General features: G+C 48.0%; 1 long non-coding RNA gene across 1 annotated transcript in view; it reads left to right on the top strand.

The window, feature by feature from the left end:
- The window catches only part of LOC308474707, a 33,652-nt gene extending 31,487 nt beyond the window's left edge, over positions 1–2,165 (top strand). The window contains exons 4-5 of the long non-coding RNA XR_013984876.1: positions 137–1,126; positions 1,171–2,165. This is a non-coding gene — a long non-coding RNA (uncharacterized lncRNA). The remainder of the gene's footprint in view (positions 1–136; positions 1,127–1,170) is intronic.
- The last annotated feature ends 12,753 nt before the right edge of the window (positions 2,166–14,918 follow it).

Below are 14,918 nucleotides of genomic sequence, written 5' to 3'. Positions count from 1 at the left end.
TGTGTGTCGTCATCCCCCACACTCCCTAGAGCAAGAGTTCAGAGGGTCAGGCCACTTCTGTGTGCAGGAAGGCATTGCTGAGATTTTCAAAGCAGAAGCCAATGGTCAGTGATCATTTTCTCTTGTTTTCATGCAGCTGTCTCTCAGGAATGCAATCTTTTACAGTGGAATTTGGCATCCCTGAGATCCAGAAGAGAGGAAACCAGCAAGTACTTCTGCCAGATGGGCTGGAATGCACAGTGGGTGGGGGGAGAAACTAGGTCTGTTTAAACAGAAATAGAGATCTGTATCACTTAAACATGGAACTGGATTCTTAAATCATTATTGCAAGATTAAACGGTCAATGCAAAAGCAAACCGAAGACCAGCCCAGACATGATGGGGTCATCATTCAAATCACCCCTGTAAAGTGTGGTATCTTAGAATAAAAACACAAAGAGGAGATGCTGAACCCTCTCCCTTTGGATCATAGCAGTTGGTTGCTCCAGCAAATTTACTTTATTCCTGGCACTAGTACTAGAAGTGACCTGAAAACATAATTAAAAAGCCTACCCAGGGCTTGTAAAGACATTAGTCTTTTGGGGCCTGGGCAGAGCTTGTCTGAGGCCTGGGGTAGGCGTCTTGTTAGAATAAAGTTAAAAACACAAACAAAAAAGCAGCTGGCCCCTGGCAGGGGCCCCTGACCAGCTTAGCTCCATTGAGGCCTAAGGCAAGTGTGACTCACTGCCTCCCCTTCTCATGGACCAATTTGCAAATACAGTACTTGTGTACATTCCCACAGTGGACCTCCGGTTCCCAGAACTCCGGGAGGTAAGGGAGTGCAAACCGAGTGGTGTGGACAACAACAACACAGTACAAATACATCCCATCAAGGACCGCCCAATAGTGCAGATGGGAAACCATTGAGATAACAGTTCAATTAGAAGTACTCATGCATGGGCAAAAGCAAGCTCAGGAAAAACGACCCATGTGCATGACCCATGTGCATATTAACTCTCTGATGTGTACAGTCTAAACGCGGATGATGTTGTCGTGTTTCTCTATTAGTTGTGCACTGAGAACAAAAATGTCAAGTAAGAAATGGGCGTTCCACATTGTGCTTCACAATTCAAGTCAAAAAGTGGTACGTGGTTCCACAGTTTGAGTGACCATTTCTTATTTCAGAGCTCAGAGGCTGAGACAAGGCCTACTGCAGAGACTGGTGAGTTCAGCTGTTTGTCAGGGACCAAAAATGTCAATACACCCAGTTTAAGGGAGCCCAAAGGTTCCTAAAATCCTATAGCTGAGGTGCATTTTGCAAGCGAAAGCAAAAATGCAGGTACATAGTTATGGAGGTACATGTGTCTGGGCCTATGATTTTGTTGTTGATTTTATTTAAATTGTTATTTTTAAGTACCTAAACACGACTTTTTTATATTAAATGGAAGGCAATCCCTTCCCATAGGCATACAATCTATGTGAATGCAGATTCATCGCTGGGCGTCAGTGATCTACAACCTGCACTGCAAACTTAGTAATTCTAGTCTGCACACTTGAATCTCAGAGATTTCTCTCTCTATATATAAAGTCCAAAGGTCACTGGTAAGAGAAGAAGAAAAGTTCTGATCAAAGTCTTATACGAAAGCCTGTTATCTGCTGGCCAGTAAGCCGGGACTGATTACCGTATTTTTGCTCTATAAGACTCACTTTTTCCCTTCTAAAAAGTAAGGGGGAATGTGTGTGCGTCTTATGGAGCGAATGCAGGCTGCGCAGCTATCCCAGAAGCCAGAACAGCAAGAGGGATTGCTGCTTTCACTGCGCAGCGATCCCTTTTGCTGTTCTGGCTTCTGAGATTCAGAATATTTTTTTTCCTGATTTCCTCATCCAAAAACTAGGTGCGTCTTGTGGTCTGGTGCGTCTTATAGAGCGAAAAATACAGTATGTCATGAACAACAACACAAGGACCAAGGACTGGGAACACAGGGCAGCTTTAAGACTTGAGGGTGTGATACGAAGAGCAAAGTCAGGTGCTGGACTTTCCTTCATTGAAAGTTGTTAAACAGAGATTGTATCTCAATCTGTCCCAGAGTTCGCTGGAATGAGGGCTGACTGTTAAACCACTCTGAAAATTGTGTCTCCGTGAGGGGAGCTACAGACCTAGCAACAACTCTCAGCACCCTTAACAAAGTACAGTGGTGCCTCGCAAGACGAAAATAATCCGTTCCGCGAGTCTCTTCATCTTGCGGGTTTTTTCGTCTTGCGAAGCAAGCCCATTAGAGGTTTAGCGGCTTAGCGCTACAGTATTAGCGGCTTAGCCGGCTTAAAGATCAGCTGATAAGCGGCTTAACGATCAGCTGATAAGCGGCTTAAATATCAGCTGATAAGCGGCTTAACGATCAGCTGATAAGCGGCTTAACGATCAGCTGATAAGCAGCTTAAAGATCAGCTGATAAGCAGCTTAACGATCAGCTGATAAGCGGCTTAGCATCAGCTGTTAAGCGGCTTAAAGATCAGCGGATAAGCGGCTTAGCATCAGCTGTTAAGCGGCTTAAAGATCAGCGGATAAGCGGCTTAGCCATCAGCTGATAAGCGGTTTAGCGGCTTGGGAAAAAGGGGGGGGAACGGAAAAAAACCCCGCAGGAACTCGCAAGACATTTTCGTCTTGCGAAGCAAGCACATAGGAAATTCGTTTTGCGAAGCACCTCCAAAACAGAAAACCCTTTCGTCTAGCGGGTTTTCCGTCTTGCGAGGCATTCGTCTTGCGGGGCACCACTGTATAGCTCCCATAATTCTTCAGGGGAAGCCATGACTGCTGAAAGTGGTATCATAGCACTTTATAGGAAGAATAGCAAGGTTCCAGGTCTGCAGCCCAGCAGGTTGGGGGAAAGGCATGGAAAAGGAGATGAGCCAAGGGGCTAAATGAGAGAAGAAGATTCCTGGCATGCAGCCTCTCAATGCATCAAGGAATATAAAGGGAGGCTTATCAATCTCTGGACTGCCACCAGAAAACAACTCAGCCCAGACTTGGTTCTTCAAGGGCAGCGATTTGCAAGAAGCTTTTCACGGTGATGGGGGCAGGGGGGGGATTTGCTAAAAACATGGGCCCAGTAAAAGAAGTTGGCAACCCTAGTTGTGAATGAGACAGGGACATTCAGCAGGCCTCACACTTGCAAGCTCTAAAACTACCTATAAAAGGAGGCAGGGCCTGTTCTTCTTGTAGCTCTGCAGCCAGCAGAAACTGGAAAGACTAAAGCACCGTCTTCCCCTCAAAGTCTCTTTCCCCAGTGGCCAAAAAGCAACAACAAAAAACAGACACCAGGGAATGGATGGATTGCATCACATGGCCATTCAAATAGCAGCACTGCTATTAAGTGAAGTTGCTTCCAGCAACCTAACTAGGCAACGGGAATTGCATTACACAATCATTTCATAACAGGGCATGCTTACGAGTTCTCCGTGTGCACCACTGTCTTCCATTAGAAAATCTAAACTGGTATTCATCCCCCTCATGCAAACTGGGTTTCGAAAAATTACCTTTGCTTGGGCAATGGTACTTGCCGCAGTTATTGTAGGAGTAGCAAGCAAGCAGAATGCAGGAAAGAAAATAAACATTGGGCTTAGACAGGAGGAGGAAACAGAAAAGTAACTAAACATTTGCATTACTAGGCCTCTGCAAATGCTGCTACAGGGACGTGCCCCAAGCACTGTGTATAAAACAGGCAAATATCCAAATGATTCTCTACCTAAGTAGGCAAATAAACTGAGAGAGAAGATAGAAAACTCTCCAAATTGTTTGCAGTCAGACAGAAGAAGCAAATTTTTTGATCCTGCGGTTTGCACATTAATATCCTATATACTCTCCCTTTCCTTTCCAGCAGATCACGAGGTAAACCAAAGCACTGCAAATTTTTTCTTACGTTTATTCTGCTTTTGCCTTGCTCAGCTGTATCCTTGAACTGTGCTAATGCCTACTGAACGCAACTGGGCTTTTGACACAAAGGTTAAGGCTGCATAGAGTCTCCCAAGAACAAACCATTGTTTTACATTTCTACGCATGCATCCTCCCCGACTTCCACTATACTTTCTCCCAAGTAAATGCATGCAGTATTGTAGCTTAATTTGCTTCTGAAACCCTAAACGCAGAGTGTGACTTACCTCCTGCCTATCAAATGGTAAGAGGAACCTATGAATGTCTTCTAACTCATTTACTTAGCAGCCTGTCAGGACTCAAGCCTACTTACTGTGGGATCACTCTGAACCGGTGGGACCTTAGTGGTAATAGGCAGGGATTCCGCCTGCACACCAGAGATGGGGATCGTGTGGCCCTCCAGATGTTGCTGAATGACTTCCCAATCACTCCAACATCTGGAGAGCCACTGATCCCTGTGGTACATCCTCAAACCATTTTTTTTGGTCAAAAGAGTGAATTGCAGGATAAACCTGCAAATAATTATCTTGAATAGTATTTGGACAGAGTAGGAAAAAACTAAAAGTAAATGTTCTTTTTCCTGAACAAGCTAGTGATAAGGCCAGTTCCTTATTAAAGCTTTCGCTTGAATCTTGTATAGCAGAAAAGACAAGACAGCTGGCTTGCAGCTGATTTCTGCTGCAGAGAGAGTTCATTTTCTTCATGCTTTGGCAGGAGCAGGCTCTGACTCAGTCGTCCACCATGAGCGGTGATGTCATTGCTCATAAGGAACACCTGTTCCACGTGTGCTGCACTCAAGACACAGGCCTAGCATTTATAAGAAGGGCAGACACTCTGATCTGTCTTTCACACATGTATTCTAGGCAGAGGACCCTGCTGCGCATGGAACACGATAAAATTCTGCAAAGGAGGATGGGTAAAGGAGCAGAATGATTCGGTGTTCTGAATCCAACACAAGTCCCTCTGGAGAGGCAGCCTTTACTCCCAGGTGGCCAATTCACTGCTGACCTTAAGGCATTATCTTCTTTTTTTGACTGCAAATGGCTATACACATTTTGATTTGTGCTGCTACTATGCATTCTCTCTTATCCACAAATTCCCAGTTTGTCTAGCGACTTAAAATTTTTACACCACCGAGCCAGCTGTGGCTGTAATATATTGAATGTTGCAGCCCCTTGCCGTCACTTTGGAAGCAGATCAGTTTCCCTAAGGAAGCAGCAATGAGGCAAAAATGCAGCTTCTGCCGGAGATTAAAGCAGCTTAATTCACACAGAGAAACAAAACTAGGTTTTTAGGTTATCATCCTCAATGACAAAGAGGGAGTCACTAGGACTCCTTGGATCATTGTTAGCAGAGAGGCACTCTCACAACGGAAACAAAAATGCTTTTTTCCTCTGCGAAAATGACTGGGAGAGCGCAAGATTTGTCAATACAATTCTGATGCAATGCATGGGCTAGTTTTGGAATGTAAGATGGTGTACAAAGGACAGTCTCACATCTGTTGCTCCACACACTCTTGCCCTGACACCCCCCACAATTCAGCCCTCAAACTGAAAATGGTCCCTCCTTGTTTTAAGGGGATGTAGTATGCGTGCCTGTTGTCTTTGTCCATGGAGTTTTCTTGGCAGGGATACTGGAGTGGCTTGCCAGTTCCTGCTCCAGGTGGATCACATTTGGTCAAAACTCTCCACTATGACCTGTCCATCTTGGGTGGCCCTGCATGGCATAGCTCATAGCTTCTCTGAGTTATTCAAGCCCCTTTGCCACAGCAAGGCCGTGATCAATGAAAAAGACAGTGATCCCTGGAAAAGACCCTGATGTTGGGAAAGATGGAGGGCACAAGGAGAAGGGGATGACAGAGGACGAGATGGTTGGACAGTGTTCTTGAAGCTACCAGCATGAGTTTGGCCAAACTGCGGGAGGCAGTGGAAGACAGGAGTGCCTGGCGTGCTCTGGTCCATGGGGTCACGAAGAGTCGGGCACGACTAAACAACCACCACCACAACAAGTATGCTTGTATGTGCTGTTTATGCAGAGCCACATTGTGCCCTTCTGCAAGAGCCCTGCGTGGGCCAGCCTGCCAAGGGTCAGGGCTCAGAAACTGCTGGTTTGGTCACATCATTGCAAGTGTCCCTTCTGGCATAGCAAGGCAACCGTTCACCTGGAGATCATAGAATCATAGAGTTGGAAGAGACCACAAGGGCCATCGAGTCCAACCCCCTGCCATGCAGGAAACACCATCAGAGCACTCCTGACATATGGTTGTCAAGCCTCTGTTTAAAGACCTCCAAAGAAGGAGACTCCACCACACTCCTTGGCAGCAAATTCCACTGTCGAACAGCTCTTACTGTCAGGAAGTTCTTCCTAATGTTTAGGTGGAATCTTCTTTCTTGTAGTTTGGATCCATTGCTCCGTGTCCGCTTCTCTGGAGCAGCAGAAAACAACCTTTCTCCCTCCTCTATGTGACATCCTTTTATATATTTGAACATGGCTGTCATATCACCCCTTAACCTCCTCTTCTCCAGGCTAAACATGCCCAGCTCCCTTAGCCGTTCCTCATAAGGCATCGTTTCCAGGCCTTCGACCATTTTGGTTGCCCTCCTCTGGACACGTTCCAGTTTGTCAGTGTCCTTCTTGAACTGTGGTGCCCAGAACTGGACACAGTACTCCAGGTGAGGTCTGACCAGAGCAGAATACAGTGGCACTATTACTTCCCTTGATCTAGATACTATACTCCTATTGATGCAGCCCAGAATTGCATTGGCTTTTTTAGCTGCCGCGTCACACTGCTGGCTCATGTCAAGTTTGTGGTCAACCAAGACTCCTAGATCCTTTTCACATGTACTGCTCTCAAGCCGGGTGTCACCCATCTTGTATTTGTGCCTCTCATTTTTTTTGCCCAAGTGCAATACTTTACATTTCTCTCTGTTAAAATTCATCTTGTTTGTTTTGGCCCAGTTCTCTAATCTGTCAAGGTCGTTTTGAAGTGTGATCCTGTCCTCTGGGGTGTTAGCCACCCCTCCCAGTTTGGTGTCATCTGCAAATTTGATCAGGATGCCCTTGAGTCCATCATCCAAGTCGTTGATAAAGATGAGTGAGTAAAGAAAGGAAATCAGGAGTAGAGCGGGGATGGGAAAGAGGCATGATCAGAAGTTCAAGGACATATTCCAGCCAGGCAAAAACACTTGGGGTGTAGACTGGAAGAGTGTCAAGGGGCCAGGTGGAAAGGTTTGGAGGGCCACATTCATTCTCTGGACCTAAGACTCCCCAGCTGCAGGGTAGAAGCCAAACCTGCTGCCTGCTGCAGATGAACGCAGTCATTTAAAAAAGGGGCGGCTCCTTTCTACAAGGCCCCATCCTGGGTTCCTTTCGTTGGGCATACTAGACGTGCTTAGACATTTGGCTGAATACACAAAAGGTGAAAGCAGGGGTGCATGAGAGCCCTGTCCTCGATGTCTCTGCATGCATTGCACCACCCGCCCCCAACCCTGGACCGTCCCGGTGTTCGCTTTAACATAAAACCCTATATGCATTTGGGAATCCCGATAAAGCAAGAGTGCCTTTCATTTCACAGAGAAGTCTTGTGCTCAAGTGAACACAAAGAGGCCTTCCCCATGCAATGAAGAATAGATTGGAGGTGGCTGGGATGACTCACATCAGGACAGTTATGTTTGCCCCACCCCCATGCGCCCCCTGAAGCTGCCTACTGCAATTGTTGCAATGAATGTTGAGAACTGGCTTTTATAGGTAGTCCTGGGAAACATGAAACAAGAACCGTATTCCATCTTTGGTGGACATGTTCAACAACCCAGGGGTTTGGGCAGGCAGAGTTTGGGTTCGTTTCAAATGTTACAGCCCAGATTGTAATACTGTTGGCCTTCTATCTGTTCCAGGGGGGCAGAAAGGGGAAATTATTCACAAGGAACTTGGGCAGAGATAGCAGGCAACTAGAAGGCTGCAGACTTTTCAATTAAGGACTGGATCACCAGGGTTTGGCAACTAGCCTTGGATTTAAAAAAAACTTACCTGGCATTGCAGTGCTAAGTGAATAGTGACTAAGGGCCAATTTGTGGCTAAGTGGCTGCCCGTCATCATATACACAGGCAAAAAGGATCTCCAAAATTGTTTCTACCACACAATGACTTTTGGGATTGGTTTATGCCTGCAAGCTAGATAAAGGCAGACTGACTTCTGGAATGATTGACCTCAATTCTGGGAGGAAGAGGAGAATCGACCCAGTACTTCAAAGTTCATTTTAATTGCTGGGGGTTATGTGCATAACAGGGTCAACATATTTTTAAATAAGAACCATGGCCATTTAATGCAAACAATCATGTGCGCACCTGCCAGCTGCACACTACAAGAAGGCTGTGCCAGTTTCCTCTGCAGATTGCTGCTGCTGCACCAGTGGCACCTGCATTCTGGTGCGACAAAATACCCTTGTATGTAGACAAATTCATGGGGGCAAAGTCTATTGGTAGCATTTTGAACTGAGCTCAGAAATAAGACCCAGTGGATATATTTTAGTACCGGTGAGTTATTGTTCTCAGAGCCCGATGCAAGTTGACCCTCAAGGAATTGTCTTCTGAGCTAACTGCTGTTTCTGAGTATTCTTCAGGGGTAGCTCCTTGCTTGCATTGCAGTAGCCTAACATGAATGTTACCAGGGCAACTGCAGCTACATCCGCAAAAAAAGTCGGATCACCAGCCTCGGCTGGTAAAGGTGCTCTATGACACTGTAGTCAGCTGGGCTTCTGGTGACAAAGCTGGATCCAAGAGCACCACCAAACTGGGAACCTGAACCTTTAGAAGAGGGATTCTCAACAATGCACCCTTCAGATATGGGGGACTCCCGCTCCCATCATCCTTGAACATTGACCAGGTTGGCAGGGGCTTATTGTTTGCAGCGTCTGGAAGGTGCCATGCTGGCTACTCTTGCTTTTGAGGGAATGCAATCGCCACTTCTCATTACAGAAATAAGGAATCTATAAATTCTTGTTTAGTAGCTACTGCTTGGAGAAGCCAAGTGTGAAATAGTTTTATTCTTGTGAATAAGGTTTTCTTACTTTTTGCAGTCCTTTACTCCTAAATGAAAGCTAGTTTTAAGAAACGAGGTGCAGAGGAATCCTGCTTTTTGTTACCAGGCCTGCCACTACAATTCAACATAAACCTTGGAAAAGGAGGCTATTGTTCTGCCCCAAGCAAAGGAAACCTTGTCAAGGCTTGTATCATCCGTAAGTGCACAAGCTCTGAAACAATTAGACACATTCCTAATTATATCAGTTACCCATTCCTAGACAATAAAAAGAATTGGTTACAGATAGGATTGATGTTTAAATCTCTCTCCTGTAGGAGAGGTGAGTGTTTGGAAGCTAATCCCTGGCTGCAGGCCTCCCTCTGGTGGCTGCTTTGCAGGGAACACCCTGAAAGCACATGGTTTTTCCACCATAATTATTAGGGAGCACTAGAGCAGGGATGGGCAGAAGGTAGATTGGGATGTACAGTGGTACCTCGGGTTAAGTTCTTAATTCGTTCCGGAGGTCCGTACTTAACCTGAAACTGTTCTTAACCTGAAGCACCACTTTAGCTAATGGGGCCTCCTGCTGCTGCCGCGCCGCCGGAACACGATTTCTGTTCTCAACCTGAACCAAAGTTCTTAACCTAAAGCACTATTTCTGGGTTAGCGGAGTATGTAACCTGAAGCATATGTAACCTGAGGTACCACTGTATTGGTAAGAGCTCTGGTGGTTTACTTCAAATCAATCACAGCTCTTACTAGTACACCCGCAATGTATCTGGCACAGGTTTCTGGCTCCCATGGGTCTATAAATACCAACTAAAAAGATTCCCCCTTCCTGCCCCCACCACAAGATCTGAAATTGGTTCTTGTATCAATCACATATTCATGGAATGACCAATTTGCACATAAAAATGCTGTATGTTGCCTACTCTGGCCTAAACGACCTGATTTGATACTTTAAATTAATGCAGTTTTCTAACATATCAGTCTTCAACTCGTGAGTCGGGTGGGACCCACTACTCCAAGGAGGGGGAATTGTGGCTCTCCTTTACCATGATGGCTGGGGCTGATGGGAGTTGGAATTTAATAATATGCAGAAGACCACAGATTTCAACCCCTTATCTACAGTTTGGATCCAAAGATAAACTTTAGGTATTCCCAAAAGTTGGGAAAAGTTCAGAAAAAAGCAACCAAAATCATCATCATCATTCACTGAATTTCATCTGAGGATCACAGGGTGGTTTGCAATATAAAAACACATAACATACTGTCAGGGAACTGCCATCGGAAGGAAGGGAAGTGAAAGGGCTCACACAGGTTGGGAGAGACTCAGCAGCTGAAGAGGGAACCAGTAGGGGGAGAGGAGCTGGGCTGAGGGAAAGGGAGCTGGAGGGATGGCTCAGAGACACTTCCAGCGAAAACAGTGGGGAGGTTTCAGGACCTCCTGTAGGGACACCCACTCCTCGCCGGAAACTGTCACGCAGAGAGTCCAGAAGACGTGTTTCCGTTAAGGAGCTTTTATGTTGGAAGCGATTCCGAAAGCAACCACTGTCGGAATCTGCCAGCGACTGACGGAGCCATGTTTAAGGGGCTCCGTTACAGACAGAGGTTTGCAAACTTGACCAAACTCTGAGGGACTAGGATTTTACACACAAGCAGCTCATCGTCCCATCACAGCATTCCGACAGTCTTCGTGAGCAGCTTGTGCAGGAGAAGGCATCATGAGCAACCCAGCCGGAACCGGAGAAGCAGGAGCTGGAGCGGGTCCAAGCCTGGAAGAAAGGTACCGGGTGTTGGAGGTCCAGCTAGCGCTGCAGACGGCGAGGCTTGAGGAGAGGAGGGCTCAGGATGCAGACAAAAAGGGGAAAGACACCCAGCTCGTCAGAAAGGTACCAGGATTGGTGCAGAAGTTTGGGGGGGAGCCCAAAGACTATCATGGCTTTCGGACAGAGATGCAATATGCCCTCAATCTGCAGTTTGATGAATTCCCTGACGAGGAATCACGAGTGGCTTTCGTGATTGGGCATCTTGAAAAGGGGGCGAGAGACTGGGTTAGACCCCTGATGGCAGCGAATAGTGACGTCCTAAAGGACACGATGAAGTTCTTTCGCGCCATGGATCTGATGTTTTCCAGCGATATTGAACAGGGAGTGGTCCGCAGACAGTTAATGGCTTGCAAACAGGGGAGCCGATCTGTCCGTGAGTACTGGACTGACTTCACCATGTTGATCCATAAATTGGGGTGGGATCTATCGGCGGAACCCATTCAAATGCTCTTTGAAGAAGGGCTTTCTTCGGCTGTGAAAGACGAACTTTCCCGGGCGCCCAGGGCGGAGTCTATGGACCAGCTGACCAAATCAGCGCTGACCATAGGAGCGCGCCAGGAGGCGAGAGCATTGGAGAGGCGGGAAGGGAAGGGGGAACGTTGGAAGGAGTTCCGCATTCCAGACATTCCAGAGCCAACTTTCCCGCCGGCAGAGCCGATGGAAATCGGAACAGCGCGCGCGCGCGCAGTTTCAAAGCCCAGTGAGGGGGGAAAGAAGGAGGGAAAAGGCGCCCGGAAATGCTATCTCTGCCAACAGCCAGGTCACTTTGCCAGAGTCTGCCCCCAGAGGAAGGAATGGCAAGGGATGGTAGGAGCTGTGGAGGGAAGAGAGGAAGAAATACCGAAGCAAGTAAAAGCCAACGCCTGGCTGCCACCGTCGGGGCACAGCAGCCAGGCCAAAGAGCAGTGAAAGTGCCCACGCCAGAACCTCCTAAACCCGCCCTAGTGATAGAAGTGGCGCTAGAGCTGCCAAACGGACACCCTCTAAAGATAAAGGCGCTGTTGGACTCAGGCAGCTCCTGCAATTTCATGAGCAAAGAGTTTGCAGCTGAACACCAGATACAGACGATCCCTTTAAGCAACCCCCTGCAGGTGACCACGATCGATGGCAGGGAGCTGTTGGGAGGAGAAGTCAGCTTGCAGACCGTCCCAATGATAATGAAGGTGGCAAGGCACACCGAACTGATAGCGTTTAATGTGGCCACCTTGGGAGGAGCTCCCATTATATTGGGGATGAGCTGGCTAGCGTTACATGATCCGCTGGTGGGCTGGCATCAGAGAGTGGTTTCTTTTGGTTCAGCACATTGCTTAGAACACTGCAAAGAGGGAAAGGGTTTGGCAGGGGCCCAAGCCACCCTAGCAGGGACTGAAGTAACGGAGAACGTGAAGGTACCACGACAATACGCAGATCTCCGCGACGTCTTCAGCGAAAGGGAAGCTGACCAACTACCCCCGCATAGACCCTTTGACTGTCAAATCAATTTACTCCCTGGGGCACAGCTCCCTGTAGGCAAGCTGTACGCCATGTCAGACAGAGAGATGCAGGAGCTAAGAGAGTTCATTGACAAGAACCTGAAGAGAGGGTTCATCAGAGAGTCCAGGGCGGTGGGGGGCAGCCCAGTGTTTTTTGTGGATAAAAAAAACACGAACAAGCCGAGGCTTGTGTGTGACTTCAGGGCCTTAAATGCAGTGTCAGAACCAGTGGCTTTCCCTATGCCCAGGATTGACGACATTTTGACAAGGGTCAGGAAGGGAAAGATTTTTACTAAACTGGACCTAAGGGGGGCGTACAACCTGATACGAATAAGGAAGGGGGATGAATGGAAAACCACCATGTTCACCCCTTTGGGGGCATTTGAATATTTAGTTATGCCCTTCGGCCTACAAGGAGGCTCCGCGTGCTTTCAATCGTTTATGAACCACGTCCTGGGGCCTTTGCTTTACAAGAATTGTGTGGCCTTCTTAGACGACGTGTTGGTGTATTCTGAGAATGAGGAGCAGCATGTGAGAGACGTCAGAGAAGTGTTGAGCAGGCTGCAAGCCAACCAGCTGTGGGTGAAACTGGAGAAGTGTCAGTTTCATACCAAGGAGGTGGAATTCCTGGGGTATCGCCTGTCAGACAAGGGATTGGCCATGGATCCCGGCAAGGTCCAGGCGGTGCTGGAATGGAAAACACCCAAAACAAGGAAGGATGTGCAGAGGTTCCTAGGATTTGGGAACTTCTATCGTAAGTTCATCCGAAACTTTGCCCACCTGACGGCGCCCATTACGGACTGTCTCAGCAGTAAGAAGAAGTTCGTTTGGACTGAGGAGGCGGAGCGAGCATTTGAGGAACTAAAAAGGGCCTTCGCCTCGGAACAACAACTCCTGCATGTGGATTTACAAAAACCGATGAGAGTGGAAACTGACGCATCAGACAGAGCGATTGGGGCGGTGCTTCTGCAGCCAGGGAAGGAGGAGTCAGAGTGGAGACCGTGTGCCTTTTTTTCGCGAAAGCTGAACAAATCCGAGAGGAACTACACGGTGTATGACCGAGAACTACTAGCCATTCATGAGGCGTTCCGGAGATGGAGGCACCTGCTAATTGGCGCACAACATAAGGTGCAAGTGTGCACTGACCACAAGAACCTAGAGTATTGGAGGACGGCACGAGTGCTCAACCAACGGCAAGTGAGATGGGCCCAGGAGTTCTCCAAATTTAACTTTGAGATTTGTTACGTGCCAGGCCCAGAGAACATTAGGGCGGACGCTCTCTCACGCAAACCTGAATATTTGGAGGGGGAGGGAGCACCCGAAAAGAGACATGTCATTCCAGAGGACCGCTGGGTGTGTGGGGCGGCATTGGTGGGACAAAGAGAACTGGTAGAGGAAACAGAGAATGATGAATACGCCCAGAATAAGCTCAGAGGTCTTAGGGGTGAGGGAGAGGAACCAGGGGGTTTCGAGGAAAGAAATGGAGCTTTGTATTACAAAGCGGCACTGTATATCCCTGAAGGAGACTTAAGGGGGAGGGTACTCAAGCAGTTGCATGACAGCCCCACGGCGGGGCATTTTGGACAACACAAAACCATGTGGTTGGTCACCAGGGAATTTTGGTGGCCTAAGGTGAGGGAAGATGTACGGGAGTATGTAAGAGGGTGTGAGCAATGCCAGCGAGCCAAAGGGGAGAGGCGGGCACCGGCGGGGCTATTAGAACCCTTACCAACCCCAGAACGACCTTGGGAGGCAGTGTCGATAGATTTTATGACTGATCTGCCGAAGTCCAAGGGGAAAACAGCCATCATGGTGGTGGTAGACCTACTAACAAAGATGTGCCACTTTGTAGCCTGCTCGCATGCAGTCACGGCGGAAGAGACAGCGAAGTTATTTGTAGAACACATTTTTAGGTTGCACGGGGTGCCATTGAGGGTGGTCTCAGACCGAGGAAAACAATTTACTTCCAGGTTCTGGAGGAAGCTCATGAGCTTACTGCAGGTGGAGGTCAACTTTTCGACTGCCCGGCACCCTGAAACCAACGGGCAGGCGGAAAGAGCAAACGGGGTCCTCCAGCAATACCTGAGGTGTTATGTCAATGACAGAGAGAATGACTGGGTAGAAAAGTTGGCGCTGGCGGAATTTGCCTACAACAATGCCGAGAATGTGTCCACAGGGATGAGCCCCTTCTTGGCTAATTATGGGTGTCATCCCAGGGCTTTCCCAGGGGGAGAAGGGGAGAGATGGGGTGTCCCGGCAGCCGAGCATTTTGTAGAAGAAATGGAAGCAATCCATCGTCAGCTCCAACTCAACTTAGAAAGGGCGAAGGAAGAATACAAGAGGCAGGCAGACAAGAACCGAAGGGAAGGTGAAACCATAAGGGTGGGAGATAGGGTGTGGCTGTCAACCCAAGGGTTGCCGTTCAAAGGAGGTTGTAAGAAATTAAGACCCAGGAGATTGGGTCCCTTTGAGGTCATTCAACAGGTCAACCCAGTGGCTTTCAGGCTCCGGTTACCCAACCACATGAAACTGCACCCAGTATTTCACAGGTCGTTACTGTCACCGTATGAGGGGGGACGAGAAGGGATGGCCACTCGGGGACCGGTCATAGAAGAAAGGGAATGCAGCAGCCATGTGGCAGAAATCCTCGACGCCAGGTGGAAGGGGAATCAGGTGGAGTATTTGGTAGCGTGGG

Source organism: Podarcis pityusensis (assembly GCF_964106645.2).
Source record: "Podarcis pityusensis genome assembly, chromosome: 3".
Lineage (NCBI taxonomy): Eukaryota > Metazoa > Chordata > Lepidosauria > Squamata > Lacertidae > Podarcis > Podarcis pityusensis.
The sequence above is the reverse complement of the archived record's forward strand: the minus strand, read 5'-3'. Positions and strand labels throughout refer to the sequence as shown.